Consider the following 9,038-nt stretch of genomic DNA (forward strand, 5'->3'; position numbering starts at 1 on the left):
ATGGGGTTCCGTGTAGTAATTTCTCATTCTGTTGTTGCCTAATGAAGGAAATGCAATGGAAACTCTTTGCTCATTATGTCTTCCTTGATTTCGACGAGGATCTGACTCCTCGCGCCATGTTTGTGGTTTCTGTTGTAAAGATGTATAGTGTGTCAACATGAAGTGATATTTATCAGGTCCTGTTCTGTAGTTGTGGGGTGATGTGACATTTATGTGTGGTGATTTGGGTCTGTATGTAGAAAGGTCTGTATGTAGAAAGACTGTCCCTGTATAAACGTAAAATACCGTTGACATTATCTTTAGCATTAATGTACAATGATAGCAACAAACGGCCCTTCTGGAGTTTTCTGCTATGAACAATGTGTTATCATGTTAATGACATCAGTGGAGAAATGACCACTAGATAATGCTAGATAATAGTTTACTTGAGAAAGCAAATCTTTCTGTCTTTCTTTTGTGGTCCATAAAAGGAGATGGTAGGATGAATCTTGATACTTCTCTGAATTGTAATGAGCACTGTCGAGCTCGAAAACTGATTACTTACACCATAAAAAGTATTATAAAAGTGATCCAGACAACTTGTGTGCTTATTTTTGGCCTTGTAAAGCTAGCTAAAAATTTTAATTGTAATATTTACCCCCTCATGTCATTCCAAACCCATCTTTCATTCATCTTCAAAACACAAATAAAGATGGTTATGTTCATTATAAAGTTTATAAAGATTAATCCATATAAATGGAGCGGCGTAATCCAAGTCTTCTGAAGAGACCTGATCATTTTTAACAAAAATCTTGGCTTCTAAATCAATTTTGTATTTTTCACATATTCAAACTTTAATTTTGGTTATGACAACCTTTGGAATTATTTACTTGCCTTATGTGTCATATTTGAATAAACGTGACAGGGAATGAGATTAGAAAGCTGTGGCAAGAGATTTTCAGTAAGTAATTTATATTTCACTATTTTACTCACACAAATGTACAAACTGACTTAAAAAGAATTGGAATAAAAGTCACACTTTTACAATTATTTAGTTTTTTTTTGTCATTCTGGAGCTCACTGCCATCCTCCCCATTCACTTTCCTTGTATTCTGGCTAACATCCAGGAAATCACATGATGGTGATGAAAGATTGTCCAGTTTAATTTTTAGGTTAACTGTTTTTCAATAAATTTGACTGAAAAAGCTCACTATTGTCTTAGCAGAGTAGAAACTAATTTGATTGTTAAAGGATTTTATTTTATTTATTCTTAATATCAGTTCTCAAAAACCTTAAAGCACACATAGGTTTACAATAAGCCATTTTAGTTTTTATTTCACAATATTTTTTTGAGATTTATGTACCAACATTTAGTTTCACATTACCAAAAAAAAAAAAGAAGAAGAAAAAAAATGTTTCATAGCCTGAAACTGGCTTAGATACACATGCATTACAAATCTGTGTCTATATAGCAGGTGCTGTCTGTAGAAACCATGCATGCCACATTCAAAGAGCACATGTGATGTAACTTCAAAGGGCAGATCTTTGAGAGGGGGAAGTGTGGGAGATCCCCCATATTTTAGGTTATATTAATGTGGTTATTCAGTGGTATGGCTGGGTTGATAATTCTGTAAGGATTCCCTCCATGCTTTCCACACTTCCGAACATTCTCTCCATTTTCCTTTACCTTATGTCTCCTTAATGCTCCACGTAGGAAGGGATACGTGACGTAGAACACGGTTAGTTTCACAGCTCCTCTCTGCATCTGGGTTAACACTTTTACCACAAAGAAGAAGAAAAAAAGCACCCTTTCTTTTTTCATACATCAGAGGAAGATGCACAGAGGAGCAGGAGTTTCTAACCAGTAATTCTCTGTGCCACCTCATGCAGTTTTCACCTAGCACCTTGTTTGTGTTGCCATGTGAGACATAAGTTTTGGCAATGTGTGTTATGAGTCCACCAGCTCATTATTTATATCTCAGTAACAGTGAGGTTTTGAGTCAAAAGTCCGATCACACACACGTGTTTTCTACCAGTGGTTTTGCATGTTGTTTTCAAATATCTAGTGTAAAACCCTCAATTTTGTGACATCTGTCCTGATAGTAAAATTCCAAAAACATAATTATGGGGCAAGTTGTCACATTTTTTAATGCTAGAAATGTATTAATGCTACACCGATTTACTAATCAAAACAAATATTTTATATGTTACGCTACCTTTTAAAAGAATAGCTCAGCCCAAAGTGAACATTTGCTAAAAATGTACTTGTTTAGACCATCTAAGATGTAGATGAGTTTGTTTCTTCAGAACAGATTAGCATTACAAAACTTGCATTAGGTGCCGTCAGAATGAAAGACTGATAAAAACAGTACAATAATCCACATGACTTCAGTCCATCAGTTAAAGTTATAGTATCTTGTGAAGTGAAAAACAACATGTTTGTAAGAAATTAAGGTATTTTCACTTTAAATGTCACTTCTGGCCAAAATATGATTCCATAATCCATAACAAAACTTCCTCCAGTGACCATCTCCTGTTGTCCTCTCACTTCAAAATCCACTATAATATTTGCTTTGGACAAGATTTCAACTGATGGATTGATTGTCTAGTGTTTTGATGGTTTTATCAACTTTGAATTCTCATTCTTCCGGCACCCATCCACTGGTGAGCAAGTGATTGTCACAAAATATCAACATGCATTTGATGAGCTGGTATCTTTTATAAGCATTAAGGTGTTTTTTTTTTTTTTTTTTTTTTTTTTTTTTTTTAAGGTGAGACTTTGAGCTACACTGAAACTGATTTTCAAAAATGATCACAGTCAAAATATTCACTAGTGAAATGTGTGAAAATGAATATATACACCTGTATATAGCTGTATGCATGAGTCTATGCATGAGTGCAAAAAACCACACGCTAACAGGAAATGGTTGATGGTGCACAAACAGACATTCACAAACAAAGTTCAGTTGCTTTGCATATGGTCACCGAATTGTGCTGACAAACAGTTATTCATGCTAAAGCAAGTTTTTGCTTAAAGGTAAAGGTTGGATTTCAATTTTTTTTCTATTTATTTTGAAGTCAGACTGAACACAAAGACGTTAAATAGTCCTACGTCCATAAACGTGCAGTTTTTTTGCAAGGGGCTGGTTCATCTCAGGACACAAGCTGAGCGTTGTTTACGAAAGCAAGGATATGAAAAAAAAATCACACTGTGCTTTCAATGATACTGATGACACTGGAGGTCTGTTTCATTAAAGAAGAACAGAAAAAGCTACCCGAACATATTATGTTTGCTTAAAAAAGGCATGATTTGCTTCCTCAAATGATTTTCCGCACTGTTCAGCAACTGATAGAAAGAGAGGAAGTAAATGAACCAAGCCTCAAATGGTCAGTAGACTTGAAAAATATTAACAAAATCTCTCTCAAATGCTGCAGTTGCTTTATTAATAGCAAAACTATTTGATGGAAGAATTTAAAGGCTTAAAAAAATAGCATTTTTGGTCAATTTGCATGAATTGTTTGTGCAGTTTGCTTTTTCACTCACTGTTGTCACATGCTCTGTACATTGTGCAACTCATCCCATCCCTACACTGTAATTTGTCAACCACATTATAACATGATTTATGTCGCCGAGGTGAGATGACTTTTCAGTGTGGGCTAGAGGAATAAACTAAAAAAGAGGATTTATAAATGCGGGGAATTTCAGAATTGTGAGTCATAGGACATAGATTAGCTGTCGTGCCTGTTGCGGTTACAGTTTGTTGGCGAGGGTAGGTTTTTGGAAATAAATTCAACTTTGTACAGTATACCCCCCAATCAAGACTCGATATTTCAAAAGTCAACATTGTTTCAGTATAATAAACAAAACTAGCCTGTGTACTATATATTGACCTTTGACATATTGTTCTCTATCTCTCTGACCTTTAAATTTAATTGGTTATATTCTGGAATGGAAGGAAGCTTCCTCCTGCCTTTGGCCTCTTAGATTTTGATGCATGTTCACGCAATCGAAACACAATGTTTGTATCTGTGGCTAAAGTGGGTTTAAGTTTCTGTGGTTTGCTTTTCAAGGGCCACCAGGAAGACCATGTTTAGCACGTGTTCTTCTGATGACTGGCTCCCTCATGTGGCTGCCTGAAGTAAATATAAACTGGGTCACATGAAAAGTGAGTCAGGGGTTGAGTTAGATTCAAAAATGCAAGGTGAATTGTGGCAAATGGCTTTTATTATTATATAGCTTACAGAGAAGTTTACAAATAAATTATTTAGAAAAAATGACTTCATTTCAAATGATTGTGTCGACAACTGTTCATCATGATTTTTGTATTAAATTAAGAAGTTCCTGAACATTAACAGCACTTAAAAAACAAATTAAATAAAATTCAAATAATGTACACATATAACACATAACCCATTTTAAATGGAATGTCCTAAAAAATATTTTAATATATCTAAAAAAAAATCTCTAAAACGTCATATAATATAAAATTAGATTTATAAATGTTTCCACACATAAAAATATGAAAAGATTCCTTTTGAAACCCATAATGGACTTGAGAACTAACCATACAAACGTCTTTCACCCTTTACTGTGGTAAAATATAAATACAGACAGACACCAAATCTTTCAGGAGAATCACTTGACTTAAAATGAGATGACAAACACTGAAATATGAGTGTTGTGATTCTTTAAGGAAGACCCAAATGTTCCTTTAAACACTAAATCAAGGTTTGCACTTTACATCGCCATCAAAGAATCTGAAAGATTTAGACTTGTTTTTTATTTGTTGTTAAAAACATTATTTCCCAGTAAGTATCGAAAGGTTCTCTTGATATGTCGTTGATAGGATTTATCTTCAGGCTGATTCTGTCTTCCTCTTTCAGCTCGACCAGACGCATCATTGTAACTGTTCCTGCTCCAGAGTGCTTCACCTTACTCAGGATTCTTTCTTGTGTCCATAGACTTTGGTTCTTGAGCAATGCAACATGAAATTGCTGATTGCTTAGAAAGGTGACCTGGGCGTAGATATTGTATAGACCACTGACTGTAATTTCAACACTGCCGTTCTTTAGAGAAAGTGCCCTGCTCGTACACGGGTGGCATATCCAGATTTCATTGTCGTCTGAGGGAGAGAATGGAAATATTAACGTGCATTCAGAAAATCTCCCAACATTTCCCGAATTTGAACACTTTATTTGGTATGTTTAGCAGGAACACTCTGCCTTAATTCATATAAATAAAGTTAGTGATGATTCAAAACCCTAACAAAGTTTTCTCACCTGTGTTGACGTGTTTCCTATTAGAAAAGGAAGTTGAAGTGGGGCATGTCATAGGGATCGTCTGGAAATACCATACTACTCTAACCAAATAGTATGCTATTCCAAATTTAGCCTTAGTTTACATTACATTTTGACGATTTGCTGCTTTTGATAGATATATATATAGAGTAACTATATAAATATTTTCTTTCTATCCTGTTACACAATCAAAATGAAATTCTGCTATTAAAGTGTAAACTAAAAGAGTAGCAATGGAATTCATTCAATTCAAAAATACATTTAAGAAGTGCAGAATTATTCTTGTAGAAGCCTGTAATCGCTCTTTTCATTCTCGTTCACAATTGTTCCACGTGTGGGGGTCGGAGCTGCCGTTCATTTCACATATACACAGAATATGAAACACACTTCATACAGGATGTGAAGTGAGGTTGGGGAAGGAGAGACTTTTAAAGGAACATGTCCACCTTCTTCCTCACATACGAGCCGTGCACATTAAGACAAGTTATTTTTCCACTGAATCATAACGCCTCTGCGATAAACATTCAGTGTCGCATCAGAAGTGTCATTGTGGTCACTGAATCTGGTTCATCTCTTGAGCGAGGGCAGGCAACTTTGACACTAATGAGACATAAGTGCTTTGAAAAAAGCTACATCTCCTACTTGAATGGAGTAAAGGTCAGCCGCCGGATAACCTCATGTTACCTCACAGAAAACGACTAGCCTGCGATTATTTACACACAATGTCTATATTTCAATGTGGTAAACTAACTCAAGAGACTTTTAAGCCACAAAAGATTCTTTAAAAGCAGAGAACCACATGTCAGACTTCCTTAATGCAGCAGAGAAACCAAGCAACACAGTGACAAAACCAAAAGTCCCGCCATGTATTGTTTTCATGATGTACAGGGAAGTGAGAGACAAAGAAGAAAAAGTGTGAAAGGGAAAGTGCAAGAGAGGATGAGGAAACGTGAGAGATGTCCACAGGGAGAAAATTACCGCTCACCTCTGATGAGATGGATATAGTCGTTGCTAGATGGACCAGGGGGAAGACCTGAAAGTGCAACCAAATTATTTTCACATTTCAAATAAAAGCTATTGTTTTAAAGAGACACGAATTTCCCTGAATAGGCATGTTTCCCAGAGTGGGAGATGAAAACTTGTTAAAGAAATTAATTTAGCTTATGAACAGAAATGGTTATTTATTTTAAAAAGTTATTTATTATTTACATTCTGGGGGATAAAAAAGATAAAAAAATAAAAATTCTCACCTATTTGTTGGTAAGTATTGCCATAGACTGCTGTAAAATAGTATTTATTGTTACTGTCATAACAAAGGAACACAATTTTCTATTATATTTTACTTAATTAAGATGGGGGGGGGGGGTAAAAAGCAAACCTGTTGAATTTCCAGTCGTGCTTTCTCCAGACTAAAGAAGAAATAAATACATTACAAATAATATTTATGAAGTGTGCAATGTTGAAGATACTTCTATCCTACTATTAATAAAACTTTATAGTTAGATTTCCCTTAGGAAGTGTAAAAAGTATGACTTTAAGTCATTGCTTTGTTTATTCAACAAAAGCAATATGGTTGGATGCAATAGCAAGTCACATACCTTTTCACTGGATTCTGTCCTGATAAAAATATATACGGTTATCATCAGAAGAGCTGAGCTCATCAGGCAGCACCAGCCAATCAGGAGGCGGAACCTGGGGTGACTTCCGCTGGTCATATCCGTGACTAGCAGCGACCAAGAAAAAGGAAATAAATGCATTGTGAAACCAAAGATACATGTTTACACTGAAGCATTTGGATGAAACCCCCATAACAGCCTACTGACCTAAATGCATGTACTTGATCTAGATGCACAGCATTAAAAAGTACAATATCACGCATTTACAACCACAAAGGGTGAATGAAGAAAAAGATAGGTGAGCTAATCTTTTTATATCATGAATGAAACCTGCAGAGATTTCATTTAAACATTTGCATACAAACCTCAATATGTTTTTACTTCCATGCCCCAGACCTTTCTACTCTCTCTCCACATCGGTTTCTAGTTATGCATGTGTGTATGGCTAAAAAAAGCAGGGGTATATTTGCCTCTCACCTAAGTGAGGTGAATTCCCCGCAAAGAAACCCTGTTCTCACATGCAGGTGGGTAGAATGTAACTAACTGAGTGTTCAGTACTTAGAAGCTGGACATTTCTCTCTATACGGATAACACCGTATCTTCTAAATTAAGTATATGTGTTTATTTATTGTACCGCATATCTGACATTTTGATTAGGTGAAGAAATCGATTAGTTCTTGTAAAGAGCTTCACTGTGTGTGAATAAAAAAAGCATGTGTGGATTTCTAAAGAGTTTTCCAAAGAGTTTCCCATTATTATTCCCCTCAGCTTTTTGAGAACCAAACAGCAACACAAAAATAAACCTGCCAGAACGACCAGATTACCAATTAATTAATCAGTTTCAAGTAAAAAAGTAAAAAAATGAATCTAGTCTGAACAGAACACTCCTTGAAGCCTAGTTGGCAAATGTGATAATATATTGCCACATATTTAGGATTGGGTGTTCTAAAGTGAAATGTTCAGAATTGGTTATTCAGAATTGCATATTGATCAACATCTAATCTGAATATTCCATATTCCTCCATGATGGTTCTTGTCCTGAATGCGTACATGTGCAAGAACAATTGTCACAGATCTCTGGCTAAGTGGAATTCACCATCTGAATTATAAATTAAATCATTAAATTAATTGTTCAATTAACATCTTCTATAAGGAATATAAAGAATGAGAATTAAATATGACTTGATTTTATTAATATTGAGTACTAGATTATGAGAGAGATTGCTTTACTCACCTTAGTGTGTGCTGTAGTGTGAAATCTGTCTGTGGGAATGAATGAGAATCTCAACATGGTCTTTCCCCTTTTCAGTCTCTCATTTTCTAGCCCTGGACCTTTTCTTTCTCGCTCTCTTTCTCTCTCTCTCTCTCTCTCTCTCTCTCTCTCTCTCTCTCTCTCCCTCTCTCTCTCTCTCTCTCTCTCTCTCTCTGTGTGTGTGTGTGTGTGTGTGTTTCTCTCTGTCTTCCGCTGTTTCTTTCGCTGGTGGTGGCTGTGGTTGGAAACATAAGGTAGATGGTCAGAACATCACCTTACGTGACAGAAACAAGATCAGAAGTTTCTGAAAGCGATTGGACTTATACTTTCAGTGAGTAAGTATATAGAAGAATACCCTTCTGCCTAATTAATGTAACACAGAATTTCTGCAGAAAACCAAGAAAGTTGAATGGTAATGAAGATAAAAGGTCATTGGTATGTGGCTTCGGTTTAAGCTCATTAGTCAGTCCTAATGCAGACACTTTCTCTTCAGCTCTATAGGTGATATTCAGGTTATGGTGTGTTTACGTGATGTGGTTTTTCATCAAGGAGAAGAGGTAGTAGGTGCGTGTTTATACTGATAAGCAGGCACTTGTATTTTTTCATACTGATCCACAGCATTTCTTCTTTTCTTCTCTTGGATATGTTAAACCCTTTGGGACATCCCCAATTCAGTCGCTTGTACTTTCCTATGAAGACATGCATAGCACATACTCCTACACAAAAGCCCACACAAAAACAAACACTCTTGTACTGTCCCTGACTCTTTCAGTGAATATATATATGGAGGAACACCACTGCCTATTATAAGCAATTGGTGTCAACAGGCCTTTTGTGTTATGCTTGTGTGGACTTCACCATTCCTGTAGACTTTAAAGGGTTAGTTCAGCCAA

This window comes from Carassius auratus, chromosome 15 (genome assembly GCF_003368295.1).
Source record: "Carassius auratus strain Wakin chromosome 15, ASM336829v1, whole genome shotgun sequence".
Lineage (NCBI taxonomy): Eukaryota > Metazoa > Chordata > Actinopteri > Cypriniformes > Cyprinidae > Carassius > Carassius auratus.